The following is a 23,689-nucleotide window of genomic DNA, read 5'->3' on the forward strand; positions in this document are numbered from 1 at the left end:
CCACACGCTTGTAATTTATTTCCATGTCGTTCTTCAAACATTCAGGGGGCAAACCTGCCTCTGTGGCAGTCCGCACTACTAACAATAGGAGTATCTGTCCGGTAAAAACTAGATACTAGATCGCTGGGAACCATACGAAAAAAGAACTGTTTAAACAGGTCCCACTTCCAGACAGTCAAGCGCTTTTAAAAACTCACCATTTTCAAGGAACTGTTACACATGTTTGTTTTGATGCATTTGTAATAGCGTGCGAGTGTTGAAATTTCACATAACTAGGTGGAACACAGTTTTCAGCGATTGTTTATTTTTATTTCTTTACAAATGGCATTCATTTTCAAAGGGGGACAACTTTTTCAGAATATTTTCAGTACGGGACAGTACGGCAGAACATGTAATGGTCAGGTAAAATATTGTTACTCACGCTAAAGCTGTGAGTAAATCAATTATTCTCTAATCTCAATTACCTTCAACAAGACAAAAAAGAAACAATAAAAGTAGGAATAAGGTATATAATTGGCAGCATAAAAGTGTACAATTGTTCGCGAAGTAAATTCATATTTCAACAAATGATTTAATGTTCTTCGTATGGTTCCCAGCGATCTAGTATCCGGGTAAATTTGAACTGAAACGAGACTAAAAGTAAATTTAATCATGTTGTTAAGATAAATGTTTCAAGTTTGCGTAAAACACAGGCGTGAATAATTAATAAAATCTCTAATTTTATCTGGTGTTTAAGATTTTATTAGAAAAAACATCACCAGAACAAAACCGATACAACCAAAATTGTAGCTTTACAACTAACAATCGGAGTGATTTACTTAGAAAAAACAAACACACATTATATATATTCAAAACTTAACATAACCTGTGTAGAATAGTAAACATAAACCAAAAACAACATTTATTTTATAATAAAATAAACTTAATATTCTAGACAAGAAATTTTCAGGCCAGTTTGTTTCACTGAAGCAAGCTATAACTGAAATACAAGCACCAACATCATCATTACAGACTGTTTGCTGCCAATCATAAACCTCGAGTGGTGAGAACAATATCAGTTCACACTTATATACGCCGAAATATTTCACGAAATTCACGTGACAAAGAGCGCCCAAATATACTAGCATAAACTTCAGACCAAACTAGTACTGGGATAAACTACCAAGAAAAGTAATTTCGAAACGCGAATAATTTTATTTACTCACGCTAAAGCTGTGAGTAAATCAATTATTCTCTAATCTCAATTACCTTCAACAAGACAAAAAAGAAACAATAAAAGTATGAATAAGGTATATAATTGGCAGCATATCGAGACAACAAAGAGAGAAAATGCTAACAGTCTTCTGTATCAAAATTATTGACGCAGTAAATGGAAAACAAAGAAATACTTACTAACGATACTTAATTACCGTGGTTACCTTGTACATTAATATCCCACTTCTATGAAAGACCATCGATCAGATCACCAAAGCCCAATCGTCTCAAACCCATAAGCAGGAATACATTGCCTTCAGAAAACATCATGCAGCATTCCGCTGCTTGCAGAGCACATAACGCAGCATTCCGCTGCTTGCAGATTACTTAATGCAGCATTCCGCTGCTTGCAGAGCACATAACGCAGCATTCCGCTGCTTGCAGAGCACATAACGCAGCATTCCGCTGCTTGCAGATTACGTAATGCAGCATTCCGCTGCTTGCAGAGCACATAACGCAGCATTCCGCTACTTGCAGATTACTTAATGCAGCATTCCGCTGCTAGCAGAGCACATAAAGCAACATTACGCAGCATTCCGCTGCTTACAAAAAACATAACGCAGCATTCCACTGCTTGCAGATAACCTAACGCAGCCTTCCTTTGCAAGAAAACATATAACGCAGCATTCCGCTGCATGAAAATAACCTAACGCAGCATTAATAACACATAACGCAGCATTCCACTGCTTGAAGATAACATATCACAGCATTCCGCTGCTTGCAGATAACATAACGCAGCATTCCACTGCAGGAAGAGCACAAAAATCAGCATACCACTTCTTAAAACTCCACCGCAAGAAGAGCACATAACGCAGCATTCCACTGCAGGAAGAGCAAATAAAGCAGCATTCGACTGCTTGCAAATAATCTAACGCAGCATTCCGCTGCAAGAAGAACACATTACGCAGCATTCCTCTGCTTGAAAATAACATAACGCAGCATTCCGCTGCTTGAAAATAACATAACACAGCATTCCAATGCAAGAAGAACACCTAACGCAGCATTCCACTGCTTGAAAATAACCTAACACAGCATTCCACTGCAAAAAGAACACATAACGCAGCATTCCGCTACTTGAAAATAACATAACACAGCATTCCACTGCAAGAAGAACACATAGCGCACGTTCCACTACTTGAAAATAACCTAACGCAATATTCCACTGCAAAAGGAGCACATAAATCAGCATTCCACTTCTTAAAATAACCTAATACAGCGTTCCTGCAAAAAGAACGCATAACGCAGCATTCCACTGCTTGAAAATAACCTAACAGAGTATTCCACTGCAAGAAGAACACATAACGCAGCATTCCGCTGCTTGAAAATAACATAACATAGCATTCCACTGCTTGAAAATAACATAACGCAGCATTCGACTGCAAGAAGAACACATAACGCAACAGTCCAGTGCTTAAAAATAACCTAACGCAACATTCCACTGCAAGAAGACCACATAACGCAGCATTCCACTGCTTGAAAATAGCCTAACGGAGTATTCCACTGCAAGAAGAACACATAACACAGTATACCGCTGCTTGCAGATAAACAAATACAGCATTCCACTGCAAAAACAGCACATAACGTAGTAATCCGCTGCTTGCAGATAACATAACGCAGCATTCCACTGCAAGAACAGCACATAACGCAGCATTCCACTGCAAGAAAAACACATAACGCAGCAATCCGCTGCCTTAAGATAACCTAACACAGTATTCCACTGCAAGAAAAACACGAAACGCAGCATTCTTGCACATAACCTAACGGGCATTCCGCTGCAAACAGCATTCCGCACCTGAAAATAACCTTAGGCAGCATACCACTGTAAGAAGAGCACATAACACAGCATTTCACTGTAAGAAGAGCACATAACGCAGCCTTCCACGGCTTGCAGATAACCTAATGCAGCATTCCGCTTCTTGAAAATAACCTAACGTAGCATACCACTGTAAGAAGAGCACATAACACAGCATTCAACTGCTTGTAATGCATACATTGCAGCATTCCGCTACCAGCAACTGTAAGTTAAACAATATAGATAATTCTGTTACATGTAAATCACTAAATACAGTATTCCGATGTAAATAAAACCCAGTGTGACATTACCATACTTATTTAACCTCAAGTGATAGTCTCAAGCACCTTTTAAGAGTGTAACATATAGAAAAATAAAATACACGCAATAAATTCAACCTGATATGTTTAAAAGTCTTAATTATGAGAGACAAAAAGACGATCTTTCAAAGAGTCTTTCACATAGCCATATCTTGATGACACATTTCCACCTGCCATGTCTCTGCCACAACCTCTCACAAGTACTTCTGTTAGCAACCATAGTATCAGCCCCCGACCGAAAAGAATGAAGTCCAAACATCTAACTGAAGTTTTTGTTTTAAACCAAGATGAACAGAAGAATAAGAAAGCGGCTGTCTGAATCACGTCGCAAAACACACGTTTATTAAGCTTTTTCTTGAAAATGTCTGAACGAAAAAATATTCTGAAGAAAATGATATAAGTGGTTTTCGTACATATCTTTCTAAGATAGCGACAAGGCAGGAGGAATGTCCGGTATACGTTTCCGTTCTAAGAGCAACAGTGTCTGACTTTCAATTACTATATCTAACAATGACATTCTGAAATCCTTAGTGATTCATTGATTCTTAAAATTCCGGCAAATGAAAAAATAATTATATATAAATAAATAAACAATTAATCTAATCTTAAAGCAGAGAGGGAACTGTTCTCAGAAATGTTCAATCAACTGTTTCATAATATTAGAATTCTTTACCACCGTTCTGGCAGTTATTCTTTTACAGTCATTTAAACAGTTTCAAACAATCATCGTTACAAGGATTTTGTACATTTGACAGAACGTATTACCAATTAATAGAGTAAAAAAACCATGTTTAACATTGACTTACTGCAACAGCTATCACTTATAGACACCAAGTACAATGCCACAGTGAATGGCGAACCAGGTAACGTCACTTTCTCACACCAGTCACGGAACTTCTTAAATTCAAGAGATGTAAACGTTTCTTTGCCTCCAACAAGCAAACAGTTACGGTGAAATCATATCTGCTCATCTTTTTACAGTTTCTCATCTTCTGTGTGTATTAAACAAATCTGCAAACAAATGGCATTATTTTAATATGATATACACTGTCACAGACGCAGACAAGTGAAACTAAATTGTCACTCTTTATAACGATGTTTATGTAACTGTAAAAACTGCATACCACTAGTGATACACCTGTACAAATGGATTAATCTATTATCAACAGCGGGTAAATATTGCATGTAATGCAAGAAAAACACATAGATCAACTGTCTCTTTAAATCAGATTTATAATTTGTAACAGACCTTTTTAATATAAATGTTCAATAACGTCTCTATATACACACCAATAGTATTTCAACCATTGTTTACACAAGGATGATACATATATTTTAATTGATATTACATCTGCTAAAATGAAATCATCTAAAATTCCCACGGTACTTAACAAGGGGGATATCTCAAACTAGACTTTAACTGTCAAACTGTCAAAAATCCTTGCCACAATGTTTTAAACTTTACTGTACCAAATATAGAATTCTTGTAATACCCATGCATATATATGTTTCTGGTTAATCAAAGATTAAAACCTTTTGAAAACAAAACGTGCGCAAAACGCAGGGTGGGGTTGGGGTTAGATGGCCGGTAAGGAGCAACCAATGTACCTCTAGCTTTACAAAACAAGAAGAAATTTAAACACTTGAGTATAAGAAATACCGGCGGAACTAACCAATCGTTTCCAATTTTCCAAGAAACGGAACAAGCGTCGAAAGCCTCCGTGTCTGAGGTCCTAAATCATTAATTGTATAGAGGCAACTTTTTATTGCACTCACTAGAAAAACGGTCCATACAATTCACTAACATTATAAAATTAAACTACTCTGTTTAAAATACACTAAAATCTAGAATCAAACTTTTCTTTTAAGATGAATCTCCACCGACAAAGGACTCGCATTTGAAGTCCTTTTTGACAAAATCTTAAACAGCAGAAAAATAAAATCACTAAATTTTCTAGATCAGACCTGTTATTCTTTAAAAACAAATGACGGCGGCTTTTTTGATAAAAAGAGTAACATAACCATAGTGAATTACAGAAAGGGTATTATCGGCATTAATTCCAAAATGTGAAATACTATTTTCAGTCTGCCTTTCACTGAGTTTTCTGCTACGGAAACACAAAGTTAAATTTGCAGAAATTCGCTTGGCATTTAACGTCTGCATAATATGAATAAAAGCAATACTTATCATCTTCTCAATGATGTTGATTTTCGTCAGTGGCTTTGCAACTGTGGATTCTAGCCTGTCGAGCAAATCGTTCCAAGATACCACAGACATAGCAGACGATATATCTAGTTCCGGTTTGTAATCCCGCCATTGGAGCTCTGGCTGCACCTGTGCACCGAAAGCTTCGAAAAGACTAAGAGAACATTCCAGTTAGCATTTTAAACGTATATGAACACAACAAACCCTATATTAAAAGACTAAATACTTATTTTAGTCCAATATCAGGAGTATGTGATAAATCCGCCGTAACATAGGCTTATTTGTTTACGATTAATAACAAATTGCTTGATCTCTGCTCTAAACTATAAACCTGTGTAATAAATGTTCTCATGAATTTAACGTGCAGATTAACGGACTTGTGTTTATATAACATCGATGGTAAAGCATACATTGTGGTCATCTATGGAGCGATTTCAACATTATGAAAATAAATTCAAATGACTTACAGCAATGTCCACAGGTCCAAAACTACTGACAGACGACTGTGTCTGATTCTTTCAAAACTTCTCGAGCCTACCCTAACTCTTTCTTCAGCTCTTTGGATCTTTCTGTCGTCATCGAAATCGCCAGCAACCTTCCTCTTTCCTGTCGTATACTGCAGCTCACTCTGTGAATCTTCTCTAAATTCGCACTTCTCATGTTTCTATTCATAGAATTGTTCATCGAAGAAGTCATTCAGGTCCCAAAACGAATCCTTGTTTGTATTTTCTGAATCGTTCATACTGAATTACAGACTGTTTGCTGCCAATCATAAACCTCGAGTGGTGAGAACAATATCAGTTCACACTTATATACGCCGAAATATTTCACGAAATTCACGTGACAAAGAGCGCCCAAATATACTAGCATAAACTTCAGACCAAACTAGTACTGGGATAAACTACCAAGAAAAGTAATTTCGAAACGCGAATAATTTTATGTAACGGTGTTGTTCGTTCATAAAATATTTCTGTGTTTTGGTGATATACTCCTAAACCTTAAGTATATCTGCAGCCCTAATTAGACATTTCTAACGTAAACGTAAATCGGAAACGGATTACTGAATCCGTAAAAGTTATTTGCAAATAATGGTCTAAGGGAGATACTATTGCATTACTATTGGATGAAATTGTCTCCCCTAGACCACAAATTAGCCTAAAATTTTACGCATTCAGTATTCCGTTTCCTAATTACGTTTCCGTTAGAAAGGTCTGTTAGTCACATGAATACAATTCTGCCCATAGTATGATTTTGGTCATTCTATTTTACTTATTTTTATCTGTTTTACACTGGCGGGAGGGTCTGACTGAGGCAGGCATCTTTGTCCATACCTTTAAGATATAGCTTACCTTAGAGCAACTGAGATAAGTGAGTCTAAATGGGTTTTCATAATATAACAATTAAACATTCACGGGGGAGCTGGTTGTTTGATAAGCTTACAACTGTAAGTACACTGGGTTGAACTGACTGAGGCAGTCAGCCACAGTCATACACATCCACAGGTATCAACTGAAGCGGCCATCCGTTACAGCTGGTACAGGTTGCCTATGGTTTGTCAATTCAGTTTTTTTAAACATAGTTTAAATTTAATGTCAATGATATTGTATATAATTCTTAAATATTTAGGTCAGATTGTTTTTTTTTCTGATTCTTATCCCACTACCATAGTTTATATATAATGACTGGATCAAGATTACCGAGCCAAGCCTGGTCAACTTCAGCTCATTGTTTTTCTAGTCATACTTTGTTTTGCCAAGTTGCCTTAACATATCATCATATAGGAACACTTGCTTTCTTGTACATAATTTTGTTTCTTTTGATATTAATTACTTTTTTACTCGTTCCTGTTTCGTTATGTCAACTGCATTTATAAGCAGGGACATACTTGCTTAATTACACTTAGATATGTTTCTTTGACTCTTAAATACTTGTATGTTTGTTCATTGTTAAGGTGTCAAGTACATACAGCATGTATTTCATAGGATACTTCTGTATCCATAATTTCTTTCTTTCCTTTTAAAAACTTTTATCGTTGTTCATTTTGACTTTTCAACTACATATTACATGTATAGCATAAAATCCTTGCTTTATCATCCATAATTTATCATTGTTTAGTTATGTGTCAATTTCATACTACATGTATAGGAATACTGGTACTTACTACCGTAACCATTGGCATGTTTTTATCTTTTAACTAAGTTTATCATTGTTCATTTGAGCTGTATCATGTACATATTGCATGTATAATATAAACATACTTGCTTTCTTATCCATAGATGTGCTTCTATGACTTTTAAATACTTAATAATATAATTGTTCAATTTTGATGTGTCAACTATATCTTATGATATAGGAATAGCTGTTTCGTTACTCATAGATAGGTTTCCATGACTCTCAAATTCAGTCTAATTTTATATCTCTAGGTTATTTCTCACACAACCCTTCTGCGTAATCTGGGCGGCGTAAACAGTGCAACCCCTGTTTTCTTGCTGCCCAGTCATGGGAATAATGATTGTATGTCAGTTTCATGGCATTAGCATATGCTTAGCTTTATGTCGTTACATAAACATGTGTTCAATATAGAGCACATTTGATCGTCATCCGATATTTTTCCTCAGGGAGCAGTATGAACTATGGTGTTAAAAGAAAATGTATTCATAAAATTAAAATGGTCGTCAAAATACAGAGTATGCTAGATTGGCTGAAATGATAAAGATTCTTTTATTAACTAAAGTGTTTTAAAACTCAAATAATACTAATATTGCGATCATATAGTACATTAGTACTAATTAAAGTTCACAGATCGACATAACTTATACCCGAACATATATGTACGAATATTAGTATGTGTTTTCCATATTTTGATGGTTAATACTGCTTTATCTTGAATTTAAAAGATATTCTTAACCAAGCCAGTGCATTTTCCTGCATGCAAAATTCACGTTCCTTAATAATTTTCTTGAAACAAGCATCTTAATAACAGATATTTCCAGTCTTTATAAAAGCTTTTAGTCAAGGGGTGTGTTAAGCCACGCATTTTAAATCATCACATGTGGTACTGTCCTTTGAGTATGTTTACTATTTCTTTATGCGGGATTGTCTACTTGTTAACTTACATTGTTGAAATATGGCTAAAAATATACATAAAACTGCTTCAAATATCGTTTAACTGAGAAATGGTTTGAAATATATATTTCATTATAAAACCAGACAAAAGAAAATTTTATTCAATCTGAAAATAAGTTAAAATATAAACTCGAAAAAAAGAGCAATATATTCTATTCGAACCAATCTAAAGAAACTGTGCACAGACCAGATCAAGCTGCGATTTGTATTATAAAACAAAAATACTTTATTATATAAATACCATAGTCTTCATTGTCACAGTATATGCGTTCTGAAACATCATGCTGATTACGTGAATATTTCCACTAGACCTTGATTTGTTTTCCTGCCTTTCAGCCAGCAAAGTATGGGGTAAAATATACAGTTTAACATTCTTCAACATGTAAAGAAGACATTGAAAGAACATAAAATGCAAGACTTCTGTTGTGACATTGACACTGAAATATAAGTTCATAAACTTTGTCCTTTCTGCAGTAATTTATTTTCTGCATTAAGTATTTTTGATGTTGTGTTATGAAACAGACCGGAGAAAGCAATGTATACATTGTCACAAATAAGCACAACCAAATCATTTTATGACAAAACGTACTCACACAAAACGTCTATTTTAAAAGAATTTCCCAAAAATAAATGTTATAAATCACAACAAAATGACAATAAAGTAAATCATCCCTTCACCGTATCGTAAAATGGATCGTCGTCATTGTGGCAACTTCAACAGGATCATCTGAAAAGATACGACTAATTATTATCTTAACGTTCATCAACGATTTATCGGTTTTAAATACAAGCAGTCAAAAAGCATTTTTTTTACTTGTGTTGTTATCTCAAAATTATTATGGTTTGTTTGCCTATTCCGAATAAGTTCAGATGAAATGCTGTTATTAAAACTAAGTATTGACTCACCAACAATTTATCCCTTATGGACAGACATTTTAAAGTGACCTCCATGCATTTTTGGTAAGTCTTATATTAATTATTAGTAAAATGAAGTTTTTAATTATGTAGTTTGCATAATATGCGAAGTCTGAGATATGTTCTCGAAATTCTGCGAGTGTTACATTCGTAAAGAGGAATAAAGATATATAAATGCGACAATACTGTCATCATTTTATTACATTTTATATTTGCAAAATGTTCACACCACAGCATGAATAAAGTGGCTACTTAGCTGTTTAATCATCAAATACACTTTTCATTAGGTATGAATTTTTTCGAAGCACTTCTATCTTTGCCAACAAATGCGTATTGATATATAAATCGAAACTTCTAACGCTCCCTCGGTAATTTTGGCGATATATATTCCATAATGCCAACGGTATATTTATATTTTACACATTTAGACAAGTATTTTTATTACCAAATCAAAATTGTAACAAAATCAAATTGTGCAAATATATGAGCCGCGCCATGAGAAAACCAACATAGTGGCTTTGCGACCAGCATGGATCCAGACCGGCCTGCGCATTCGCGCAGTCTGGTCAGGATCCATGCTGTTAGCTCTCTAATGCTTTCAGTCTGATTTTATATCTCTAGGTTATTTCTCACACAACCCTTCTGCGTAATGTGGGCGGCGTAAACAGTGCAACCCCTGTTTTCTTTCTGCCCAGTCATGGGAATAATGATTGTATGTCAGTTTCATGGCATTAGCATATGCTTAGCTTTATGTCGTTACATAAACATGTGTTCAACTGGAAAATATAGATTGCCCATTTTCAATTCAAACACTTGTTGTGTCATTTTCCCATACAGAGTCACACAGTGGGTTTTTTGGTAGTACACAACAACATAAATGGTTAATTAGTGATATTTTACAAATGGTTCCATGAGCAGTTATTCCCTTATTTTTGATTATATCATTTGAATATCTTAACAAATGTGCATTTATGTCCTATTTATCTGTATTCTCCCTATTTATTCCGTATAAAATTAAGGCGTTCGTTTTGCATGAATGACGTCAAAGTAATGATAACGCCGCTAAGTGAAAAAAATGTCGCAGTTCTGACGAAGAGCGCAGGGAAACATCGTTTTCGAGGACGTGGTTACCTTCAAACATTCAGCAGTCATGTATCTTCTGCCTTTTTATTTTCTCTTAAACCGCAATATTTATGACGTCATAACTTTATCCAGTCACGCATGCACGGAAAGAGATACATGGGAAATTTCGGTAACTTACTTCAATCTACAATGGTATATAGGTCTCTATATTTCTCACGGCGGCTCATATCCCCACAAACCGCAATGCACTACAGCCTTCGAGATTTTATTTGTGTATGGCTAAGTGTCCAGGAACAGTTTAAACAATTAGTGCAAGAGTACTTACATGACCCAAATACATGTGTTGACAGACCGATCCCCTAAGACTAGCCGTATTATAACTTGTAAGAATTGTATTTTGGAATTAATGAATGAAATGAAAATGCTAGATGAAAAGAAATACCAATAATGGACATAAATGTATTTTACATTTAATACATCTCTATTTGTACAGAGCTAATCTTTAAATATTAGTTCGAACAAGAAATATTTTTTAATCAGAAACTATCACTAACTGTGAATATTAAAAGTAGCACACGTTAGGGAGGATGGTGATTATATATAGAAATAGAGCACATTTGATCGTCATCCGATATTTTTCCTCAGGAAGCAGTATGAACTATGGTGTTAAAAGAAAATGTATTCATAAAATTAAAATGGTCGTCAAAATACAGAGTATGCTAGATTGGCTGAAATGATAAAGATTCTTTTATTGACTAAAGTGTTTTAAAACTCAAATAATACTAATATTGCGATCATATAGTATATTAGTACTAATTAAAGTTCACAGATCGACATAACTTATACCCGAACATATATGTACGAATATTAGTATGTGTTTTCCATATTTTGATGGTTAATACTGCTTTATCTTGAATTTAAAAGATATTCTTAACCAAGCCAGTGCATTTTCCTGCATGCAAAATTCACTTTCCTTAATACTTTTCTTGAAAAGAGCATCTTAATAACAGATATTTCCAGTCTTTTTCATTCGCGCAGTCTGGTCAGGATCCATGCTGTTAGCTTTTAAAGCCTGTTGGAATTAGAGAAACTGTTAGCGAACAGCATGGATCCTGACCAGACTGCGCCGATGCGCAGGCTGGTCTGGATCCATGCTGGTCGCAAAGCCACTATGTTGGTTTTCTCATGGCACGGCTCATATCATTTTGTTCATTTTTTGACCGGTACCCATTTTTTAAAAAGTCAAAGAAAATACCAAGTGTTGTTTTTATACATTTATCAGGATATACTGGTGTAGATATTGACTTTTCACTCATGTTAAGTCAAATATCAAACCAATCTGACTAAAGTACTTGATCTTCTAAACGAAGATCTGAGAACGACCCATTCACATTCGTCTTCTGTATATTTTGGATTTCCAGTATTGCTATTTTTATTTTATCCAATCAGACGACATGTTCGAATGTCAAAGAGTAAGAAAAATGTACAGTTATTCCAGGGCTCGAACCCAGGACGCCTCGCTTACAAAGCAAGTGGCCTACCGACTGAGCTAACCGGCTGTCTGGTACATTATGACATAAGAATTGTAAATATCAAAAGTCGAGGCTACTGGTAGATTTGCAAGATGTTGTAAGTTAGGCTCTGATTGGCTAGCGAAAGGGTCGTCAGAACGAGGCAATGAATAGGTCGTTCTCAGATCCTATGCGTAGCGTAATAGGATATGTACTTTAGTCAGATTGAATATCAAACAAAATTTAGATTTATTTACCATATATGACTGGATAAAGAAAATATTTTGTTATACATAAATCTGCTTATTCGTAAACTGTACGTATTTATGTGAATTTTTGTGACTTTCTGAAATTGCGTATAGGCCGTAGAGTACATACAATGATATATAGCATCACTTTATTTTGTTGAAATTTGCCTACGTCTTTTACTAAGCTTTAGTAGGATGAAAGATATTTGAGGGGGGGGGGGGGGGGGGGGGGCGTTAGAATTTGTGTGAAGTGTAAAATGACAAAACAGGAATAGTTCTTTCTCCGGCTTGGAAACGTTTTGCCATTAACGATTACAAATACACAGGGGCGTTTTGATTCTCTTCGAAAAGACATTTAGCATATATAGTATTGCGAGAATGACCTGTCATTGGTTACACTTTCCCAGTTATAGATCTGGTTCAATATTTGACATTGACAATAAATATACAAGGCTATACGTTCTTCGTGTACACTTGTCAATTGCGATTCAGTTTCTAGACAACTACGTGAAATATCCACTTGTGCACTCGAGTTAACGCTTGCTACATGAGTTTACTGACCTCCAAAAAACTTATAATTACGTTTGAATTTGCATTGTAATAAATAACCCCGCGGTTTTTGCGCAAAGAATCCACTTTCTCATCTTTAATGTATTGTGTAGAGACTTACTCTAAATCCAACTTATACAAGAAAACAATCTTATAAAGGGAAAGTTTTTAGTAAACACCGTTTGTCAATCCTTAAGCTATCCATGATATATCAATGACATTGAAAAGTAATCTATCTTTTCAAATCACTGACCGCAATATTAATTATGCGTGATTTTTATGGCCAAAGGTAAAAGTGCATGGTTTGTATGAGATAAGAAATATCTAGTCACCTAAGCCTAGAATAAAGTTTCAGCGGCGTTGTCTCCATGTTTTCCCAAATACTTCACCCTGGACCATTTATTTTCAGCCGAAATAACTCTTTTTAAGAGAATATTTTTTTTCATTATTTTTTCAAACTGAGCACTTGGATGCAGTCAATTACACGTATGCCAGTTTTCCCTACATAGTTTAGGAGAACATGTTGTTTAAAGGAAAATGTTGACCGAATACGGACGACGGACGATGGACGACGGATGACGGACAATCACTGACCACAATAGCTCACCCTCGAGCACTTCTAAACACTATCAAAGGTATAAATATGTAATAGTGTGTTCGAGTTTGTTTCACATCAAGTATCATTATTTAAACCCACAATAACCTTTTGTCACATACACGTGACATTTACTACTGACTGTTTTAAAAGTAATTGACCTAATATTCCTAGTTTGAAATAACATCAAAATAATGATAGTAACAAAGACGAAATCGCTGCAACATAGACTTTACCATCAAGTAGTCTCGTTTGCAATTGAAACTGCTTAAAGTATACAACAAGAAAATGCTTGAAAAGATATATTAGATATTCAATCATCTGTGTAACAAAGAGACCAAACTTAAATATGTAACCGAGTGTAACATACACATTTTCACGAAACTGATGCTTCTTCATATTCTAAATAACACAGAAACCCACTCATAATGTAAAAAGACCTATTATCTTTAACCTAATATACGCCGTTGTGTTAGGTTTTAACTACTTCCATCACTTTAACTAAGATACAACCCATTTCATGCCCTGCTCCTTGTATAAATATGTTCGCTGACAATATTTAAATGGAAAAAGGTAATAATCTAACAGATAATTATTCAGTCAGTTACAGCATGTGAATTAAAAATGCTTGGATTTTGCCGAACATTTCACCTATTATCACACTTTAGTATAACATTGAATCTGAGAACAGGCCTTCCACTTATTATAGAGATCTATAGTTAATAATTAAATCTAAATGCATAAGTTTTACTGCTACTACGACGTATACATATTACACTATATGGCCTTACTAATACAGTAAAACACGTCATCTGCAAACACTCTATTCAAATTATCCTTGCTACGGGATAACTCAAATTCGTAAACAAGATACTTCGAACACCACAAACAACAGAGTGTATACTGGATTTATTTAAAATTACTAAATATCAATAAAAACGCATACAGAAAATAGTGTACCTTTCTGCTTAACGACTAGCAATAGCGAAAGAGTCATTGCCTCCTCGCTGATAATCGATCCTTCCCAGTGACGTCATCCTTAAAAACAAGAAATTGTAACAGTGTTACCAACGTCCACCGCAGGACATATTTTAAAAAAAACATAGTACATGCCAATACAAAATCTTCTTCAAAGCAAAAGGGGCAACATATTAAAGATGTTTATAAACCATTAATATATATCATATAATTTTTGAAAAGGTATGTAGGTTAGAAATGTTTGGTGAATGCTTTCAAATGTTAATATTTGTCTTTTAAATATTTAATGTGGTTTTATTTTCATATTGGTAAGAAAAAAAGAAATAATAATATAATGAAATATTTTATCACATTAAAAGGAAGTTGTTTATAAACAAATGACTTTTATATGGTACTAAAGAAACTCTTGTTTTAAATTACACACCAATGAAAGATAATACAAGTGTTGGTCAATGCAGATTGCACTGAATATTAATTTAATGTATTACAATCATAATAATGCTGTATGTACCTATATATACAATAAAGTTATAACTTGTGCCTGGGTCTGCATTCTAGAAATCAACGATTGTCAATAGTTTTTTATATATATATCTGTAGGATCATTTTACCTTAAACATAATGTCGTTTAAGATTAGTTGGAAAAATGATGAAAACACACACACACACACACACACACACACACACACACGCATATACACACGGGTGCGCGCACACACGTATTGTACTTTATCACATAAAAGGGAAGTAATTTCATGTACCAACCGAAATGAAAGTTGACTTGGGTGCCTGTGACCTTGACCTTCGCACATGTCACACTGTCCTGTAATTGCGAATATTTATGCCCAGACATTAAAATATACACCCATGCATAAAACAAGTTACAGACCAAACAAAAATTTCCAAAAATGTTTTATCTGTAAGTGTGACTTTGAGCTGGAGGGATGGGTCTTACGTGCGACAAATAAGTTGGTACGGTGACTGTTCGTGACAACTTACTTAAATATCCATCCATGCAAATTAAATTTATTGACCAGACCTAAATATGACCTATTATCATTGACTTCTGAGTCTAATCTTATCCTTTTGGATAGGAACCTTTGTCTTGAACGCGACACTCTAAACTTGTAAACTCAAAGTGTGTCCTTGACCTTTAAGCTAGGGGTCTTGGTCTTGCGCATAACATGTCGTCTCATTATTGGTAAATATTTGCCAAGTAACTTTAAAATCCCTTAATGAATTGTCAGATTTATGGACCGGTCACGAAACAGATCCTGTTAATCATTGACCTTCAAGTTTGACCTTGACCTTGCAGCTAGTGGTCTAGGTCTTGCGTGTGACACGACGTCTTATTTTTTTGGGAACATTTGTGCCAAGTTATTTCAAAATTCCCTTCACAGATAGCAGAGTTATGGACCAGACGCGAAGTGTGACAGACGGACGGAAGGACGCAGTCCCTTTTTGTCTTGGAAAAAGGCGGGGAAGAACAATCATATTTTCTGGTTATTTCATTTATTGAACATACATTGTACCTATGACTATGTCAAATTTTTAACACACGTCCTCTTGCACATTGTAGAAAAATAGCATCATTCAGATACATTTGAATAATTAAGTAATTAAACGCAAATTGATATTTCAATGTGCCTCAACATAGCAAAAATTAAGGGATTTTGTCATTCTCTTAACAATTTTCAAAATTAAGCAATGTTTATATATAATATCATTGAAAGTAAACAAAATACTTATTGGAACCTGTAGTGAAGAAATGGTTTAATAAGGAAAACAAGTATACAGAACTTAAGTTACGTTATTATAAAATGTACTTTCTTGGGCTATTTATTATATAGAGGATATTTCGCCTGAGTGAAAATATCAGAATTGTCTCCCTTATCGGTGATGATATATTTCGATATCTCACTGCAAACAAACAAATTTTCTTTTTATTTTATGCTAGTTTGTGAAGATCAACGAATTTTCTGTTTATTACGTGCATAAATGTTCATATAAATCCAGTATTTCATGACGAAATTCGGATTTATTTAAGCTACCGTGTTACATATGATACAACCGCTAAATTACCATGGACACTTAGGCACATTAATATCGAATATTGGTGATTAGGTTCATTAAATCAACACGACGCCATTTTGTTTTTAAAAACAAAAACTGCATTAAATATTTTGTGTAAAAATACACAATCCGCAGAGACATTGACAAATGCGCGTAGTTAAGTAGAAGCATATTTAAAACTTTTCGGGTCAATCCGTCAGTTCGTAGGATAACCGGAAGCTTGCTTCGTTTACCAAAACACACGCTGAAGGTCAGATTGAAAAACAACACGGAAAATCTAAACAACTGTTGAATATGCGTAAGTCCTTGGAAAATCAAGCTGCAGAATTAAATATCATCATAGATTAAATAGAAATAACTAGGAAATGTTGATCTAGGAGCTGCATAGCATAAGAAAATGGATGGAAGTTTGAACACAACTGGCTGGGCTTGGAGTTGGAGTGGGAAAGTACTTCGACGAAAATGCTGGCATATTACGTAAGGTTGAGTTGATGTCTTGTGATAATTAACTAAGACAACAACCAGCTAAATGTGCTGTCGCCAGTAATATCTACCACACGATAGTGAACCAATGGAAAAAAGTAGAGGAAACACACATATATCTGTAGCTACATGAATGGCAAGGCCTAGCAACCAAGCTGACAAAGGTAACATTATTTCTTTTGCAAATTTAATTATATAGCTAGCCTGTTCTATATAGGATTGTCTAGCAGTTCATGACTCGTGTATGGCTTGAGTATTAGTATAATCCAGTAATTTTAAAGGCAGCAAAGGGAGGTAATTAAAGAATATATTTCAAGGGAGATAATTTATCTGGAAAAAAAGAAGTTCGGCACTGTGAGTGATATCGATTTATATCTCACTGCTATTTTCCAGTATTTCACCAATAAGCATAAAATAAAAGTGTATAGCAATGAACAGTGTGCAAAAGGGGTACCGAAGGAAAAAAAAAAGTTTTACTGGCAAAAAACGTAAAAAATTGTACCATTTATAATTACTAATTTATTCTTAACTATTATTTTTTTAATTCTAGTATTGATCTAGTGGTAAGATTTAGTGAAGAGAGGTCCGTTGGTGAAAATCACGTTAAATATCGTAGTAAATGATATTTAAGTGTATCTACATTATAGCGTCTTTAGTTTGATGCAAATACAAAAACAATATTACACGATTCTTTACTTTCCTTTTAAAACTCGATGTATGCATATATGATTAGACTAAAATGTTCAAGACTTTTACTTTTATTTCCTAAACAAATAAAGGAATAGTTCATATAACTTGGTGATTCCAAAGTTCTTTCTTTCTGCCGATTCCAATCTGAATGAGCTAAAACACATGTTCTTCATTTCTTTGTTCCTTAGCTCCTACACTGAGCAATGTTGCTAAGTTCTCAATTAAATCATATTTATATAACGACATAAATATTATTGCAGTCGGCATGGACTTTGAAAAGGTTTAAATAATATCATGTTTTGAGAATTTGGAATATGAAGACCAACGTGATTAGAATGGGTCAAAGGAGATGTCTTTCAAAGAAAATTTGATATACGGCGACAGACGCTGCAAGGTTATTGCTCACCGACAGCACCCTGTATTCTCGTGAACTAAAACAACCATTCTACTCATTAGTTATATGTAATATTTGTTCGTAATTACAAGAAACAAAACATCAGTCAGTTAAATAGTAAGAATAAGATTTCGTTTATAATAATGGAATAAAAATGTGTGTGTGTGTGCGTGTGTCTGTGCGTTCGTGAGCGTGTGCGCGCGTGCGTGTGTGCGTGTGTATGTGTGTGTGTGCCACTTAAAGACTCCGTACCATTCACAGTAGTCTGGTTATATCAGAGGCTTTACAACACGGCTATAAACAGACATATGTGATAAAAAATACAGATCAGGTCAAGGGGACAACCCATTCTACTCGATCAAAACGGGTACCACGGCTCTGACGCAAAGTATCTTCGAGTCAGCCATGTTCCGTCAAAGAATTTCGCTATCTGACTCCGAGAATTTATGTTAAGTCACTCGGAGAAAATCCTTGAAGTGACTCGAAATGAAATCCAATTAGCCTAATATATACCTGTTTTGATTTCTTTAGTTGCCGAGGAACTTGACGGAATTTCTTCGAATGACGCCGAGACGAATATATATTTACCGTTTACTATTTTTATTGGGGTTTCGAGTAACCTCGAGGACATACATGTATTTCACATTAAGTGGAGAACAAAAATATATTTTATATGATAATATATGTACAAACACAATGTGACAAATAATTTTGTTTTTATTACATTAAGGTAAATAGGAATTCGCTCATAATGTTTAATGAATTTGTAAAGCAACACCCCTATTTCAGAATACATTTCGCGAGCTAGAGACCAGTTTAGAAAATGAATCAGAAATGAAGTCTTCTAGGTCGGTCTGACAAAATATTTTTACTTTAGCCAATTCTCCTTTCAAAACTCTTGTTTTAAATAATGTTTTAAAGCGTTACCATAAAATGAGGCCGAATTCTTGCTTAACGGTTTTACTAATGGTTTTCCTAGGGCCACATGTAGCACGGGACTCAACAAAATTGTCCTCCGCAGTAATAAGTCCAGAGTTTATCCTTAGTCAAATAAAAAAGAAGAGGCTGACGCTGGTCGAGTAGCCAGGCCATATGCAGATTGCCCTCTACCAACTTTAATCGTCTCACCCAAAGGTTTAGTACCAAAAAAGACCCCTTTTAAATTCCGAATGATCCATCATTTATTGTATCAACCGAGTGAGTCGGTAAATAAATCCATTGCCCTTTGCACAGCTCAGTAGACCAGTTTTGATGAGGCAGTGAAACATTCAAAAATTGGACCCTAACTGTAAATTATTAATGGCAGACATACAATTAGCGGACCGTCTGATTCCAATCAAACCTTTTGACTTTGAATTACTTGGTTTACGTTTTGATGGCGTTTTTTTTTTTAATTTTGCCAAGGCACTCCCGTGAGAGGTTCGTCAGGTTCTTAGATTTTGTGCGTTAAACTGAAACATGAAAAAGAAAAGCAACACACAGGGCCCACATGCCTGCATGAACAGATACCCGATATGTTGCTGCATTACCTTAATGATTATCTCGGGGGTCAAGCTACGTCAGAACCGTGCAGTCGGGCTCTTAAGGTATTCGCAAATACCATGTCAGAACTGGGTGTTCCAGAATCAACGGAATAGATCGAAGGTCCTACCGAAGTTTTAGTGTTTTAGGCCTTGATTCTAAGGATATGGTAGTAAGAATCCCGGTTGCTCAGATACTGGAAGTCATTGTAAAAAATCAAAGTCAACCCTTAAAAAGTTTTATCCTTGATATGTTCATTTTACTTCTGCTGTCGTGCTATTGTTGTTTGGCGTCCTTTTTGGCGAGGAAAATTTAGGCTTTGGGGTTTATTTTCAAGGTTATTGGTCATTGGCCATAATCTTGGCACGCACGAGGTCTCACCTCGGACATAACTCTTTTAGAACTGTTTCAAATATTGGTCCCAGTATTCATTTTGGGATCAGAGTTAGTTAACAAGAAAATAAAGTTCAATTGTGATAACATGGCTATTTTTAGTATTGAAAACAAATTGTCATCAAAATCTTAACCCGTCATGTGCCTGGTTAGGCTGCACTCTACACTGTAGGAATTGTGTCGGTGCGACGTTAAACCCCGTACCCCATCATTTTCCGGCATTCTTATGGAGTGTCTTCGATCGAGAACTGTCAATTTGTTACAGTCTGGGATAGCACCGAACACACATCTAACATACAGCACTGTTCTTAGGGCTTTTGATAAATTTAGGTCTGTTTACCGTTTACCTCCTCAACGGACACATTATTTTTTATTGTTTTTTTTTGCATTCTATTTTGAGAAAGGTCAGTCATCCAAAACGGTTACTACTTACGTCAGTGACTTAAATTATGTTCATAAGATATTCGGCTTTTTAGATCACCTGCCACGTAGAGATAAGGCGAGCTTTTGTGATCGCCCTTCGTCCGTCGTCCGTCCACAATTTCTTGTGAACACGATAAAGACCACATTTTGCAATCGATTTTAATCAAACTTGTACACAACTTGTATTGGCATAATATCTCGGTTCCTTTCGAAAACTTGCCAGATCACTTCATGATTCCAGAGTTATGGTCGTCTAAAGGGCAAACATTTGTTATTTTGGCTTTTGCAGCTATATTAGACTTTATTTATGGTTTGTTTGATACAAACTTGCAAAATATCTAACAATAGATCTTGGATTCCGTGAAGAATCCGTCAGATCCAATCATACGTTCCGGAGTTGCGGCCCCTGATTGACCCCTGAAAGAGCCAAAATATGTTAATTTTTACATTTGACATTTTACATTCGATTTTAACCACACTTACACACAACTCAAGTCATAATAAGATCTCGGTTTCTTTCGAAAAACGGCTAGATTCCGTCATGGGTTCCAGAGTTATTGCCCTTGAATGGGGCAAAATTTGTATCTTGGCCCTTTCAGCCTTACAGAGGTTTCATTTATGCTTTGATCTGATACAATCTGCACAGAATATTGATCTTGATGATCTCTATGCCAAGTTCTAAACTGGGTCATGTGGGGTCAAATTCTAGGTCACCAAGTCAAATCAATGGAAAAGCTTGTGAACACCCTAGAGATGATCCTATCTTCATTTAACTTGGTCAAAACGTTTATCTTGATAACTCCTAGGCAAAGTTTGAAACTGGGTCATGTAGGGTAAAAAGGCCACCCGCTCAAATCAAAAGATAAGCTTGTTAACACTCTAGTTTTACATAGACTTATTTGTTTTTGAAGCAATGGCAAAGAAATTTGAACCACAAGTATAATGTTTGATACAGAACAATTCTCATCTTGAATAGTCTTAATCGTGACCTACTGACCTACTTTTTCGTTTTTGAAGTTACAACATAGACATTTGGACCATATGTATAATTTTTGATACAGATTTCAATACTCATCCTGAATAGTCTTAATCATGACCTACTGACCTACCTTCTTGTTTTTGAACGTACAGCATAGAAATTTGGGCACGTTTATAAATTTTGATACAGATTTCAAAACTCATCTTTAAATATTCTTAACCCTGACCCACTGACCTACTTTCTTGTTTTGGAAACTACAACAAATCGTTTTTTGACCTCCTGTATAACGTTTGATACAGATTTCAATACTCATCTTGAAAAGAATTAATCATGACCTACTAACCTATTTTCTTGTTTTTGGAGGTACAGCATAGAAATTCGGACCACGTTATTAACTTTTGATACAGATTTCAAAACTCATCTTTAATATTCTTAACCCTGGCCCACTTATCTACTTTTTTGCTTTTGATACTACAACAAAGCGATTTTGACCACCTGTATAATGTTTGATACAGATTTCAATACTCATCTTGAATAGTCTTAATCGTGACCTACTGACCTACTTTCTTGTTTTTTTAGTTACAGCAAAGAAATTTTGACCACATGTAAAATGTTTGATACAGATTTCAATACTCTTCTTTAATATTCTATACTCTAACATACTGACCTACCTTGAAGCTACAGCAAAGAGATGTGGACCACCTGTATAATGTTTGAAACAGATTCCAGTAGTTATCTTAAATATTCTTTAATATGACCCACTCACCTTGTTTGTTTTTAATTTGTTCAGCAAGCAACTAAAGTCAGGTGAGCAATATAGGGCCATCATGGCCCTCTTGTATGATTTACACAGGGTTTTATCGTAAGTAAGCTGTTGAAAGTTTGTCGTAAAAATCGTATTTCTCGGGACAACCGAGCTTTACTGACCAAGTCTAAACTGAAAATTATATACAGACTGCTGTCCAGCGCATGCTACACTGACTACGAGGCCAAGTTATTTATAGTTTTTGTCTTTTTTTTTGCTCTGTTTACATACTTATTTGATCTATAAAAGTAAAAACCAAGCTGATTATATAAGCATTTCCATGCAGGTCGAATTTTCGAAAAATTATCTCGCGGCACTCCGAATGACCTGTTAATTGTTTATTAGAGACACAGAAAAGCGCATAGTAGCCACAAAATACCGGTATATATTATAGTGTTACCTGTATAATTTCGTCTCGGAGTTCCGTAAAGTAATAACTCGAAATGTCTCGGCTAAATTCCGCTAAAGTAATAAACCACTATTCGGGACTCCGAGTCAGAATCGTTTTAAACATTCATTCCTAAAAATATTCAAATTTTTTTGCCGAGACCCATGAACCTTAATCTTTCCTGAAATTACTAATTTCAACACTATATGCACATGTTCCAAAACGAAAATATTATATAGCGAGCTGGCCAATATTTTCCTACATTTGTAGTCTGTAGACATATTGAGTTAAAGATTATGAAAGAAAGAGTGAAATGTACATTAAAAGCATGATGTTTGTCAATAGCAATGCTTCTACGCAACCGGAAATAGAATGAAATACCTGTTTCCTTCATGTACACGTGCATTGGCGCTACCACGATTGAACTGGGCCAATGATAGTGCAAAAAAGGCTTCAACAACTCTTAATTCTGCTGCATTTCTGTTTTCCTCTGCAGTCTTAGCTTCTGCTTCTCTCGCCATTTGGAAATGTTCAGCAATTCTTCTCTGTGCTTCAACTGTCTTCCTATTTTCTTTAGCAACCTTAAGTTTTACTTCCTCTGCCTTTCTGTTTTCTCTTGCAATCTCCAACTGTGCATTTATTGTGTCTGCTTTCTTTGAATGCAAGCTGAAATGCATGTACATTTAATGATTATATTAACTTGACATCATACAAAATAACAACTTGTAAGGCTTAATAAATAATATATGCATTTACGGTCGCAACGAAGTGATATGCCATAAAGACGGAAGCATCTGATAACTTTTATATAACATTTTTCAATTACATATTATGAAATTCAATTCATATTCCGAAAGTTTGTATCATTATATGTTGCAGTATATCTTTTGAATATCAAAATAAAAAAAATGCCTAACATGTCTTACGTTTAAACTTTAAAACATTTTAGATAATGCAAAATAA

The 23,689-nt window shown here is 35.0% G+C and overlaps 1 long non-coding RNA gene across 1 annotated transcript; it reads right to left on the reverse strand.

The window, feature by feature from the left end:
• Positions 1 to 1,014: 1,014 nt before the first annotated feature.
• Positions 1,015 to 23,387, reverse strand: LOC128553191 (uncharacterized). The gene is made up of 4 exons (XR_008369290.1): positions 23,108 to 23,387; positions 14,560 to 14,637; positions 4,173 to 9,425; positions 1,015 to 3,269 (listed from the first exon to the last, which is right to left on the reverse strand). It is a non-coding gene; the product is annotated as an uncharacterized LOC128553191 (long non-coding RNA).
• Positions 23,388 to 23,689: the final 302 nt, after the last annotated feature.

This window comes from Mercenaria mercenaria, unplaced genomic scaffold (assembly GCF_021730395.1).
Source record: "Mercenaria mercenaria strain notata unplaced genomic scaffold, MADL_Memer_1 contig_3578, whole genome shotgun sequence".
Classification (NCBI taxonomy): domain Eukaryota; kingdom Metazoa; phylum Mollusca; class Bivalvia; order Venerida; family Veneridae; genus Mercenaria; species Mercenaria mercenaria.